This window comes from Condylura cristata, unplaced genomic scaffold (genome assembly GCF_000260355.1).
Source record: "Condylura cristata isolate star-nosed mole 26May11 unplaced genomic scaffold, ConCri1.0 scaffold00035, whole genome shotgun sequence".
NCBI classification, from domain to species: Eukaryota; Metazoa; Chordata; class Mammalia; order Eulipotyphla; family Talpidae; genus Condylura; species Condylura cristata.
In genome coordinates, this window is record NW_004567136.1 from 574,527 (window position 1) to 588,038 (window position 13,512).

A 13,512-nucleotide genomic window follows, 5' to 3' on the forward strand; every position below is an offset into this window, starting at 1 on the left:
CACTGCCTTCTTGGCAGGAAAGGGGCCTGTGCCAAGTCTGTCCTCTGCAGTATTTTCTGCCTGTTCACACACATATGTGCGGGACATGCTTCCAGTACCTTCCTGAACAACCAGGGGTTAATTCTGCACCAAAACATAGTGGGCTAACTCCGAGCACTTCCCATTTATGTGCTGAATTGCAAGGATGAGGGCTCAAAAGAAGAGCTGGGCAGGAGAGAAGCTGACCCTCTTAAAGTAAATAGTAGGGAAAAGCTTAAATATTTTAGCTCTTGGTAAAAAAAAGTTTTTATGAAAAAGAACGCCACTGAGCTAGACTTGGCAAGCTCCGTAGAGAATGGAAGTGGGGTTGGTGAAGGGCTGAGTGGGTCCTCACGGCCGATGGTGCAGCGTGGACATGGGGGCGCGGCAGGCTCCCACTCCGTCCTGGACACTGGACTCTGGCGTGATAAGGGAAGAGAAAGGTTCTGGGGGGGCCTTGGTGGGTGGCTGGCTCTGGGCTGCACAGCAGGGGCCCCTGTGCCACAGCTGGAGGTACCCAGGCTAGCAGTCAGGCCCTGTAACACAGAGGGAGGGTGGCCGAGGCCCCTGGCAGGCTTTGCAAAGTGCTTTACAGCAGGCCCTGCCCAGTGCTCAGCAGAGACGGGCAAGCCCGTGCTGCCAGCAGACCCAGCTTCTGCCAGCATGGGGGTGCAGAGCGGACTCACCGTGGCACGAGTCCAGCACCCGTCCTAGCGTGGACACTGAGATCACGCACCCAAGAAGTGTGTCCCGCAGCAGTGGCCATCGGAGAGGTGGCCGTGACCTCACTGGCACCAGGAGAGGCAGCAGGGGTAGTGTTTACTCTGGGGTTCAAGCTGCAACCGAGTGCACCTTCCTCAGGGAGGGGAGGCTGGGCACCCCCAGGAGTCCGGTCCGGGACCCAGCTGTGTGCGTGAGTCCTGACAGCCGGGGAGCGCAGACGCTGGGTGTACCCACGGGCGGCCAGGGAGCAAGTCAAAAAGGAAAGCTCTCCGGGCTTGGGGACAGAAAACTGGGGCAGTGTCCAGGCTCTAAATTTCTGCAGTTTGAGGCCAATTCCTCAGCCCCATCAGCCTGTTTCCTGACTTGTAACGTGGACAAGATATGAATATTTCAGAGATTCCTGGTGAGGTCAGGAGTAGACTGTGGGTAATGATGGCTTAGAAACCGTAAAGCACTGCGCACGTGGAAGGTGTTTTTCTCATTGTCTCTCTGCTGTGTGAAAACCCCACAGAAGCCTCTGGAAGCTGATGTCTGCCTGCTTCAGCCGGCGTCACCTTCAGCTCTGGGCACATGGCCTGTGCATGGCCACCTGGGCTTCTCCTCGCTCCCACTCCTGGACTGAGTCGACCCACCCTGCTCCTTTGAGGTGCATGAGTTGCACCAAACTTTAGCCCGCCCAAGTTGTCCCCTAAACAGCTAAGCCTTTTGCACAAGCAGGAGCTGAGTTCCTGGGCCTTGGGTGCCAGTGTGAGTGCTGGCCAGACTCCCTTCTGCTGGGTGTGCATTTTCTTATGGGATTGTCCCTAGCAACCCCAAAATCACCCCCCTCCAGGCATGGACCGCTGGTCGCCTGCCTCTCCTTTCTCCTTCCTGCTGGTGCACAGACTCTTGGCAGAGAGAGGACGAAGCTCTCCATGTGCCAGTTGGAGAGTGGAGAAGGGAAGGGGACTGGGTTCTGTCCAAGAGGGTGGCTGGTGGGCACCACTTTCCTCCATAGATGACCAGCCTTCAGCATGGACTATGGGGGCGATCTGTGGGGTGCCCTGCCTCAGCTGCCTTGAGGCCTCAGCACAGGGAGGCAGAACTCTGGCTGCTGCCAATGACATGGATTTGGCATCTGAATTAGAAACTCACAGCAGAGTTAATTTTTCTATGTAATTAAGTAAAGGAAAATGGCATGAAAGTACTGCTTGTCTCTTCCACGCGGCCTGTTCCTCCTCGGCTTTGTTTTCCATCCCGTGATTACAAGGGAAAGCCATTTGATTTAATTAAGCCACCCATCTGGCACTGGCCGCCTGTCCTCCGTGGGACAGACAGTCCTCGGTGACATGCGCTGGGCCCTGGGTCTGCGGCATAAATAGCATCCACCCCTGACCTAAGGACCACCCACCCGGGCAGCAGGTGAACATGACATCATTACAGCCTCGTGGAATACAGGCAGTAAGGAGATGCGGAAGCCAGAATTCCTGGGTTCAAATCAGCCATGTGGGAAAGTCATTGACCCTCTTGGTTCAGTTTCTTTCATCCATAAAGTAGGGGCAGTAAGATCTTAAAGGGTGGGATGAAGATGCCATGAGCTAATACCTGTCAATGCTTAGGACAGCGCCTGGCACTACAGATTTCCCCTGCCACCCAAGAGTAGAATATTTTTGCTATGACTGGCACCTTATTTTCAGGGGCCTGGGGATGTGCAAACGCATGTAAATGAATGGGAATAGTGTTCCCAGACTCCAAAAATAATCTACCAAAGCACCCCAGGTAGGAACCTACTTTGGGCCAGCAGGGAGCCTGGATGCGGCATGTGCTGGGAACTGCTGACTCTTTCTGTCACGTGAGAAGAGTGAGCTGGTTGCTACAGCACACAGGAGAGGAGCGAGGCCTGTGCTGTGTGCTAGTTGAGCTGGGTACAAAAGGGTGGGCAGGATAGGAGATGGCAAGGCAAAAGCCAGGGGCCTGAGGAGGTGGTGGATTGGTGAATGTGGCCACTTTGTGTGGTGAAGCCCCGGAGTGAGAGGTACCTAGAGTGACAGCCAGAGGAATGACACTGGTGGGGCAGGACGGCCCCGCAGAGCCTCCCACATGAGGGCTCTGGCCTTTATGCTGTGGGCAGAGTAGCCACACACGTGCAGGAGGGCAGTGGTGGGAGTCAGTTTTAGACATTGACTGTAGTGACGGGGTGGAGATAGGGACACTGGGAAGTGGGCTGGGAGCCTGACCTGGACAGCTGCAAGGTGGGAGCCTTTCAGGCTATGGAGCTGCAGGCCAGCCCACAGCCGAGACATGGGCGTAGGAAGAGGCTGCAGTGAGTGACCCAGGACTGCGTGAAGGTGCCATAAGGGACAGAGCTGGTGAGTTCGTTGGGGAATGAGGCGCTACCCCAGGGCCGTGTTGTGGTCAGCTCCAGACAGGCTGGAGTAAAACGGAAATCATGAGCATGGACTGGTGGCCAAAGAGCTATCTGAGGTCCTTCAGGGCCCCCTAGCCCTTGGGGCAGCTCTGGTACTAACTCCCTACCCCCTTAGATGGCTTGGCAGCAAGGTCCTTTCTATTTGGGCTACATTATCTGGACCAGTGACTGGGGTGCCCTTGTGACAAAGGAGGATAAAATCAGCCCCCTTCACAGGAGTCTTGAGGAGACAGCAGTAGTGAGGGGCCCGGGAGAGGTGCCCACTCTGCGGGTGGTGTGGTCTTCGCCCCGCTGCAGGAGGCCACTGCAGGCAGCCTCCACGCGCAGGGTTATGGCACTCAGGAAACGCAGGAGCGTGGGTGGCCCCAAAGCAGTGAAGAGAGCAGCAGCGCCTCCCAGAGGAACCCTTGCAGTAGGGGTCCCAGCTCCCCAATAACGCCAGGCTCTGACATCCCCACCCCTGCCCTTGCTGATCTTGCCAGACACTGAGACATGGCGGGGGGGGTGAGTAGCTGAGCACATGTGAGCGGGTGGTGGGCTCCAGGTGGCCGGGAGATATTCAAGCGCAGAAGGAAGAGCAGGTGTGATTGGTGTATGGGGGCGGGGGCGAGTCGGTGGGCAACGGGCAATGCTGTTGCAATTTCCCTGTACCCCTCAACTCAGCCCGACAGAGTTTGTTTGTTTGTTTGTTTGTTTTAAATAAGAAGAGTGTGCACTTAAGGTGATCCTTGCACTCAGTAGTCACCTTCTCTGAGGGGATTGTGAGGCCTTATGAAGTAGAGCTGGGAGGGGCTTTACCTGACTTCTTTTTTTTTTTTAAGATTTATTTATGCATACAGAACTGGGGGACAGGCCAAGTGTGCAGGGGCCATGAGAGAATTCACCAGAGTCAGAGCAGGGAGCAGAACAGGCAGATCGATGAAGTACACTGCTGAGGGGAGCAGCGGGTGGGTCAGGAGAGGTCTGCTGCGCCATGTGGGTAATCTCTGGAGGAGCTGGGGATTGAACTCACACTGAGGCGGCCGTGGACAGCTTGCAGTGCTGTGCCCTAACCTGTTGCGCCACCAGGGAAGGCCCTCTTTGCCTGACTCTCAAGAGAGTCCCTCCAGTAAGGACTTTTTCCTCACTAGCAGATGGCAATCGTAGCTGCTGTTCATCGAAAATCCAGACTGCCAGGCACGGTGCTGAGAACTTGACCAACACAGCCACGGTCCTCTTCCAGTCAGTCCTGGGAGTGAGGGGGTATCCCCTACTACCAGCTAGAGCAGAAGCAGTGAATGAAGGGCCTACTTTTTGACTGTGGGCAATGTTTTTTTAACGTGCCAGAAATTCCCTTTGACATCTGAGTCGATGCCCTTTCTGCTGCAGAGGAGGAAAGGGAGTCATTTGCCTGGCATCTGGCCGCGCGTCAGTGGTGAAACCAGATGAGAGTCTGCGTGCCTCCCCTGCAGTGTCTGTCCCGCTTGTGGTGGGCACACACGCCAGGGCCCACCCCATCCAGCAGTACCAGGCCTGGGGCCGGCAGGGTGTGCTGAAAGCGAGCTTCCATGTTGGCGTGACCCTCAGTGCTGGGGCCCCTCAGTGCAGGGGACCCTCAGTGCAGGGGACCCTCAGAGCTGGGACCTCAGTGCAGGGGACCTCAGTGCAGGGGACCCCAGTGCTGGGATCCTAGTGCAGAGGTTGAGACACCAGGTTTGGGTCACCCTGGCGCATGTCTGGGAGAGGGAAGAGGGATGCACTCTCCTGCTTCTGCCCACGCCCTCTGCGACATTTGCTGTTTCATTGTGAGTTTCTTCCACCGACTTAAAAAGGGAAAATAGGCCCTCCCTGGTGGCGCAGCGGGTTAAAGCGCAGCACTGAGAATCTAAAGCCGCTTCCTCATGAGTTCGATTCCCTCCTGCCCCGAGAGGTGACCACATGGCGTGGCAGACCTCTCCTGACCCGCCCGCTGCTCCCCTCAGCAGTGTACTTCGTCGATCTGCCTGTTCTGCTCCCCACTCTGTCTCTGGTGAAGCCTCTCACCGCCCCTGAGCCTCTGGCCTGTACCCCAGTTCTGTATGCACAAATAAATCTTTAAAAAAAAAAAAAGGGAAAATAGGCAAACAGGAAGAGAAGGCTCAGATGCACCTGTGGCCTTGAAGATGCAGAATCTGGCCTGTCCATCTAAGGGGCTGAGAGATGGGGAGCCCTTCCCTGTGCATATAAGGCATCCCGCATGGACACTCCAAGGCCGGCCTGCTTTCAGGGTTAGGGCCAACTCAGAGCTAACTGGGAGAGGAGACCCCCACAGACCAGGGGGATTTCCCTGCTCCTCGGCCATCAGCTCCCCCCCTCCCCACTCGCCCCCCCAGTCCCTGAGGGACACTTGCTTGCCTTTGCCAACATCTGCTCATAACTTCTATTCCTTCCCGGAGTCTTGACACACAATACCCTTGGTTAGAAAGAGGACTATTTATAACCAGTGCAAAGCACAGACAAGTGTTTGACTGTCATGTTAACATTTCTGAAATTCTTTGAGCTTTTTTCCAGCCTCATGAAAAATTCCCCCGCTGTGGTCTGTGCTGTCTTTCACCTCCTTAAGTTCGGGTGCTTTTTGCTTGTCTGTGCACTTATTCCTTCTTCGAAACTTAGGAAAGGGTGAAATTCAAAAGAAAGACTGTGGGCTGGGATCCTCTGGCTAGCTCTCCAATTTCTGCTCTCACCTGTGGGTTCAGGTGGCGAGATATCTGCATGTGGGGGCTGCAGGCTCTACAGGCTTCCAGAGCCAACTTCATTCCTGCTCCTCACTGGCTCCAGGGGCTCCTGTTTTAGAAACAGAGTTGATGCTTGAGGCCATGAGAACACAGTCTAAGAGCATCACTGCTAGAGCGGGGCCTTGAACCCCCAGTCCCACACTCTGGTTTTGCCAGTGAAACCGACTCATTTACCTTAAAGGAATTCTAGGACCCCTAATACCCAATTCTCTAAAATAACATTTGCTGGTTTGTTGTTGTTGTTGTTGTTTGTTTGTTTTTGTTTTTAACTAACAAAGTCCCTGTGCTTAACTATTTCAATTATTTCCAGGAATCATATTCAGAAAAATAGAAAGGAGTAATAGAAACCCTATTTTCCTTTATACAAATCCAACAGCCCTCCCTCAAAGGTCATGGCGGCTAACCTCTGCCTTTCGTCTTTACAGTCGCTTGATCTCACAGGACACTTCCACAGTGTTAAGTTTGGATCATACTATTCAGACTGCTCTGTAAGTCTTGAAAAGAATTTTTATATCCTTAAATATTCCTCAGCATCCTCTTTAACACATGGAGAGTTCCACCTCATAGATACTTCCCATTTGGGTGGGCTTGTCCCCGAGTCCCCTCACTGTCCAAGGAGAAACTGAATTTAAGCCTCAGATGTCTTTTCCCCAGCCAGGAGCGGGCCCCAGGATGGACTCAGGGGCCTGGCCCGACGGCCCTAAAGGAAAACCTCCCCGGGAGCTGGGTCTCACACTGGCTTTGACCTGCTGATGCCTGAGCTTTTGTAAAAACCTCATTGTGAAAACCACATAATTTAAAGCTTAGGGGAAAATAGCATTGTCACAAGATAGGACAATTGAACTACTTTTGTTGGAAAGACAGCAGGAACTGTCGCTGAGAAACTGCAGAAAGATGCTCGCTCAGATCTCATGGCGCTGCAGACAGCCGGGAGTCTTGGCGATGCGAGCGACCTCAGGCAGGTGGAGAGAGAGGAGTCTCCCTCTGCCGGGAACAGGAACTGTGACTCTGGACAGGGACCTCTGTGAGGTCCTGGCCGCATCCAGACTCAGGGGGGAAAGGACATCCTCATGACATGCTGGGACATGTCATTTGACCCACTAGATTGAGAACCTGTTCTGGGTCCAGCTCCTCTGTGGCTTACAGCCCCCATAGTGCCCGGGTCCAGATCGCAGATGGGCAAGTTGGGGGGCCTGTGTGAGAAGGCCGTGGCTTTCTCTGCCTCATTTCCACAGAGTTCTTGGCCATGTTGGAGCTCATGTCTTGGGGAGCATTGGAGCAAATGTAAAGGCTTCACAAGGTCGGGGTCAGGGCACGGATCTGAGCTGGGTCATTGGTGCATTCTGGTTCTGCCCCTCAGTTGTTGCGTGACTTCAGGCAAGTCCCTTAACCTCTCTGTGACTCAGTTTCCTCTTTGGATAAATAGGGGCTAATGATGGTGCAGACCCACAGAGTTGCCATCAAGGAATCAGTTATCATTGAAGCAGGCAGGTCACACACTTACATAGAAAAACATAAGAGCTCTCTGCATTTGTTTAGAAATGAAACATGGCTTACTTTTATTTACTGATAAATAAGAAAGTTTCCCTTGGCCCTCCCTGGTGGCTCAGCGGGTTAAAGCACTGCACTACGAAGCTTAAGCTGCTTCCGCATTAGTTCGATCCCCGCCTGCTCCGGAGGTGACCACAGGGCGCGGCAGACCTCTCCTGACCCGCCCGCTGCTCCCCTCAGCAGTGTACTTCATCGATCTGCCTGTTCTGCTCCCCACTCTGTCCCTGGTGAATCTCTCACCCTCCGCATCTCTGGCTTGTACCCCAGTTCTGTATGAATAAATAAGTCTTTAAAAGAAAGAAAGAAAGCTTCCCTTGCTGGACTCTGCAGTGACCTAAGAAAGTAAAGGCTACTTGCCAGGAGGAAGGGGACAGTGAGTCTCCCCGAGTCACTGGCCATTACATCGACCCTCTCTGGTCTTGGAAAGAGGAGGCTGATGGTGGCCTCTGTCCTTGAGGCCACAGTGTGACCAGCGGACTGGGCCCCCACTACACCCACCCACAGGCACACGGGGCGGGGGAGGGGAGCTCCATGTCAATGCACATCGCCCCGAGCCCCTGCCAGCTGTCCCGTCCTTGCTCATCTGCAGAGGCCCCGTCCGTCCCTCAGACGAGGAAGCAGTGGCCTCCTCTTCTTACTTCTCTCTCTGTGAGCAGACAGTCGCCAAGCTGCTGCTTTTTTCTGCCTTCCCATCATCCAGCCTCTGTTTCTACCCCAACCCCACTTGTTTCTTATCTCTTCCTAGTCTCTCATCTGCTTTCTCTCTCCCAGCAGGATGTGGGTGGGTAGGCTGGGAATAAGCGGCGTATAATTAGCTCCCAGGGAAAGCAACTCCAGCTTGCCTTTGTTTTTTCTTGAACCTGCTCTGCTGAGACAGGGCCTGGTACCATCATCAGCAAGGTGCCATGGATGTCCCAGGAGTAGTAGAAAGGCAGGTGTGTAACCCCCAGAAGCCACACCCCTGGGCTCTTCCTGCTCCTCCTGACCCACCTATAACCCCACTCAGCACACACTGACACTCGAGAGTAAATACAGAGGGCCTGGTGACGGGACGCACGTCAGCAGGGGGCAGGAGCCCTGTTGAGGAGGTGACAGATTACACTGGTGATTCTAAACCAAATGTGTGTGTGTGTGTGTGTGTGCATGTGCTTGTGGCGGGGGTGGGGGGTCACACACACACACCTGCACCCCTTCCTCTGTGTCCATTTGCTTCGTTAGGCTCCTGGTATTTTTTAACTGCTCTGCCTCGACAAAAATGGCCCATTTCACATGCCCGGCCCAGCCTGAGGATGCCTGTTATTGTTTAGTCGCATTTGTAGATAAGATCAAAGGCCTGAATCAGGCTGTTGAGGATCCCGGGCTGACCGAGTCCACCCTAATCCCGCCTCTTCAGACAGACAGACACACTCGCGCTGCTGCGGTCCAGCCTCCACCGCGGGCTGCCTATAAGGGGCCCTGCGCCCCTGATCCAGCCCCCCTGCTCTGGCCTCCACCGTGAGCTGGAAGGATGCAGCTGACGGCCGTCAAAGGCTGGAAATCCATTCCCTGTTTTACTTTCATCTCCCTTTTGCTCACTCCCGCTCCCCCTCCACAAAGGGGGCTGCCCCTGGGGCAGACACTGTCCTGGCCACTGAAGGGAGAGAGGGGAGTAACAGGAGTAACACAGGACAGCCGGACCGGACCACGGTGTGGCCCTCACTCGCATCTGCTCCGCTCCCGCCCCTCCCCCCCAGGAGTCAGCCTGAGCCAAAGCCCTACTGACGTCCTCTTAAAACACCCCTGTACCCCTTTGCGCCCTGGTCCCAGGCCCACTGGCCCTGCTCCCCCACGCCCAACCTCACTGCTCTCCTCCAGGGCACATATTTCTAAGAATTTACTTTATTCAAGAAAAGAGCTCCAAGCCCATATATATTTGCACAGTCTGCTTCCTCTCGGCGCACCGCTTCCCCCTTTTCTTCTTCCTCCACCCTGTCCTCAGCCTCCTTCCTCATGAACTTCAGCAGCTGGGAGACTGTGCCCAGGCGCCTGTGCCCTCAGCATGGGTGCCAGCCCGGCAGAGGGAGGGGCAGCCCCAGAGCCTCACTCACCGGCCCCTGCGACCTTGGGCAACTTGTCCACCTGCTTGCTTGCCGGCTGCAAAGTGACGGTCCCAGGAGTGTTTGGTGGATGGCTGTGAGAATCAGATTGGTCAACTAAGTGTTCCGTTAGTGCTCGCTGCAAGAAGACCCTCCGTCTGGCGCCCCGAGTTTCCAATTCTGTCAAGCGCAGACTGGACTAGGCCTCGTACAGCCTGGAGGAGGCACGTCTTTCTTCCTGCCCGCCAGCTCCACGAGGGCCTGGTGACACAGCCCGACTCGTTGCCTTTCTGGTATGCCTGGGGGCCTGTGTGTGGGACCGGCCAGAGCTGCCAGGCAGGTGGGGACATCGGTGACCCCGATGAGCCGGGGGGCAGTTGTGAAGGAGGAGAGCAGCCCATGCAGATGGAAACGAGACACGCACCTGGCAAACTGCCATAGGGTGCTTGGAGCAGAGTGGGGGGAGCAGGGGAGAGCTGTGGAATCATGGAGGAAATCAGCAAACTCTCTGGGTGACCCGTGCAGACTGTCGCTCTGCAGAAAGTGGGCGCCTTGAGGTGGGCGGGCGTCGGATGGCACCCCGCGACTTCTCGCCACTGCATCCTCTCCCCATCTGGTTCTGCCAAAGTGGGAAGAACACTCCTGCTGTCCTTTCTGTCCCCAGGCAGAGAGCAGAGACTTTCAAAATACAGCTTCATATGAAAAATCGTGTCTAAATGAAATATAAACTCCGGCCAGTCGCTAGAGCTGCTGCTTTGTGACTGCCAGCTGGTGAGTGGCTCCGGGAAGAGCCACAGAAGCCTGTGATAAAGGATGAGCAGGTGACTAGGCGCCGTTATCGGGCACCCATCAAAGCGGGGCACTGTGCAGGGCGCCTTCGGTCTGGATACGCGTTTCCCCCTTCATCCTCACCCCCTCTGTCAAGTCCATGCTGTGGTTATCTGCACTCTATTAATAAGGAGCCCATAGTGCCAAGAGGGCTACAGGGTGAATATTTGTGTCCCGCCCCCCAATTTCGTGTGCTAAAATCCAGTCCCCAATGTAATGGTGTCAGGAGGTGGAACTTCAGGGGTGACTAGGTCACGGGGGCATCCCCTGGTGATGGCATGAGTGTCCTCTAAAGGAGCGCTCCCTGGGCGTTACGGCTACACAGTGAGAAGATGGCCCCAGGGGCCAGGACGGCTCTCAAGGACACCATCCATCAGCCTGACCTTGATCTTGGACTTCAGGCCTGCAGAACCGTGGGAAATAAATTCCTGTTGTGTGTAAGCCACCCAGCCTGAGGTATTCTGCATTGCAGCCCAAACGGACCACAGGAACTAGACTAGTTCTTAGAGGTGTCTGTGCCCCCACATAGTGAACATTTTTGAAGGTGAATCGTTACACATTTTGATACATCAGTCTCAGGTGCCTGTCACCTGTTCTCTGCACACCGTTCTTCGTCTCCTGACCCCTAGTCCTGGTCACTGGCCTATGTTTGCTAGCCAAAGACTCCCCGATGGTTCTACAGCCCATATTTCCCATGAACGACATCGGCTGATTCAGATGCTCAACTCCAAAATCGTTTTCAAAATTGCCATTTTCTTTGCCAGCCACTGTGTGGCCCTGGCTCAGGAAGAACCACGCCCATGTGCGTGGAGCACCTGGGACATTTCCCTAGGAAGGAAGCTTCCAGCTGATACCATGTGTCACACCTGGTGGCCTCGGGGCCTTTGGGCCGTGTTTCTGCATGCTTCCTCCGGTCCCGGGGAATAAACTGGTACCCACCTGGCTTGCGCTGTGTGCCCTCTGCTGGAAGGTACCAGGCAGAGGATGGACACTCCTCTGAATCTAACCAGACCGAACCAGAAAGGGGAACGTTCACACTGCTCACAGCTGCCCAGTGAGAAGGGGGTGAGTTATATGCTGTTGGCCAAAGCGGGTCAGGAATAAGTGGGAGCGCTCAGTCCAGGGCTCTACCCCCTAGTGAAGACCACTTGATCCAGCTAAGAACTGAGTTTGATCCCAGTCCCCTAGCTGGGAATGACAGGGTTAAATAAAGCAAGCTGTGAAGCCCTTGAAAGGCCAGTGGCTGAATTCCACAGCTTGGGAAATAGAAGGAAGAGAAATGAGGATTCATTTAGCCCAGAGAAAGCCCAGCTGCTCTGGCTCGGGAACAATGCTGGGCGGGGGGGTGGCTATTTTCTACCTCACCCTTTATGGGATGTAATTGTCAGGAATATTCTTGTGGTGATACAGGATGTTCCTGTTGTATTTTTATACCTGTTTCATTTAGCCTGGAAATAAATCACTTCATCATTTTAAACCTTTAATGCAGAATACCGTGATCCTTATCTATGTCACAAAACTGCTGATCACTTGCAGCCCCTAAATACTAGGGGTACATTCTCATCTCTCTCAAAAGGAGCACACCTGTCTAAGAGGTCGCACTTTGGACTGTACACAGAGCCACTCTGTTCTTCCAGACGGGGTCAAGGAGGGATCATTGCCACCTGCAGGGTAGCCAGCTGCCTCGGGATGTGGGCTGATGGCTGTGAAGTGGGCAGAGTGTGAGAGACACCAGCAGGGTCCTCATATCCCGTGGTCAGGGTAGGACAGAGACAGCTGGGACAGGCTGTGGCCCTGTCAAGGTCAGACGATGCCACTCACCTGTGACAGTTCTCCCCTCTTCTGATCCATAAGGAAACTGAGGTGCAGGAATTCTGTGTGGCCCAGGAGGGAGGGCCAAGAGGAGGTCTGACTGGTCTCCCCCAGATCAGAAAGGGAAGGAAGAAACTGAGGGAGTCGGCTCCCCTAGGCTGCGGAACGGTTAGTCCCCTGTGATGTGTACCCCCATTCTGCCACCAATCAGTGCTCTGAATTCCTAGGGGTCTCCCACTCCAGAACTCACTGGGCCCATCCACCTGGCTTCCTAGAGCCCATGGGCAGTGGGTGTCCTCAGTCTCACCCCTGCCCTGCCCATGCAGGTCTCTCGTAGGCATGTTCCTGGCTGACCTGGCCCAAAGCCATGTGCCTTTACTGTGTGTATGTGTGTGTGCGTTTTCCAGTTTTATTGACAAGAATCACTGTGTATGTTTAAGATGTTCAGCAGACAGGCGTGATTTACGACCTATATTGTGAGATGATGACCACAGCAGATTCAGCAACATCCATCTTTCTCCTGTAGATACAGCACCTTTGCATGTTTTGCAATGCAGATTCTCCTTTTGGTTCAGAGGTATTTCTGGTTTTGCACTTAATCTTACTTGGTCCACTGTGAGACGTGTGCACTTTGGAGGTGGAGGAGGTCATTGAGTGTGCCAGCCATAGCCCTTCTTGTGCCCATGGGACACTTGTGAGAGCAGAGGGCCCTGTTACAGGTACAACAGGCGGCGGGTGCACTTGGCCTGAGCCAGGTAGGACAAAGGCGCTCAGAAGTGGGTGACCTTGGGCTGTGTCCTTTCACTTCTGAGCTCCTATTTCATACCTGCAGAATAGGATTTCGCTTGGCAGGGCTGTTCTGAGAGTCATGTGAGGTCATGTCTGGAAAAGCTCCCTGTAAACAAATCAAATGTAAGGGTGTCTTGTGGTTGAGATGCTACCCAGACCAGGCCCACTTTACTAAGTGGACGTGTTATTAAGTGGGTGATAGAGAACAAATGTCCTCAACAATGTTGTCTCCTTCCCTTTCTTCTTCCTCTCTCTGCCCACCCCTCCCTTCTCCCAAAGACTGGCCTGTGCCACCAATTTTCAAATACTAGGGATCATCCCTGCTGAAAAAGGCCATGGGAGAGCTTTAAATCAAACAAGGCAGAGAAGGAGCCAGTGTCTTCCCAGTGTCTTCATTAAGCTGCTGGTCATGCCAGTATGCTGCGTAAATTCATAGTGAAATGGCCTGGGAGGCAAAATTCCTCTTTAGCTTTTGGAAGAGAAAATTTTATTCTGCTTATTCAGCATGATGTAGCAATTAAAAGGTTGGTTTTCCTCCTTTTTGAGAGTTACCCCT

General features: G+C 54.2%; 1 protein-coding gene across 1 annotated transcript in view; it reads left to right on the plus strand.

Moving 5' to 3' along the window:
• Positions 1-13,512, plus strand: part of PGBD5 (piggyBac transposable element derived 5) — a gene marked incomplete at its 5' end in the record, with an annotated part of 54,019 nt that overhangs the window by 22,976 nt on the left and 17,531 nt on the right. The window lies entirely within an intron of this gene.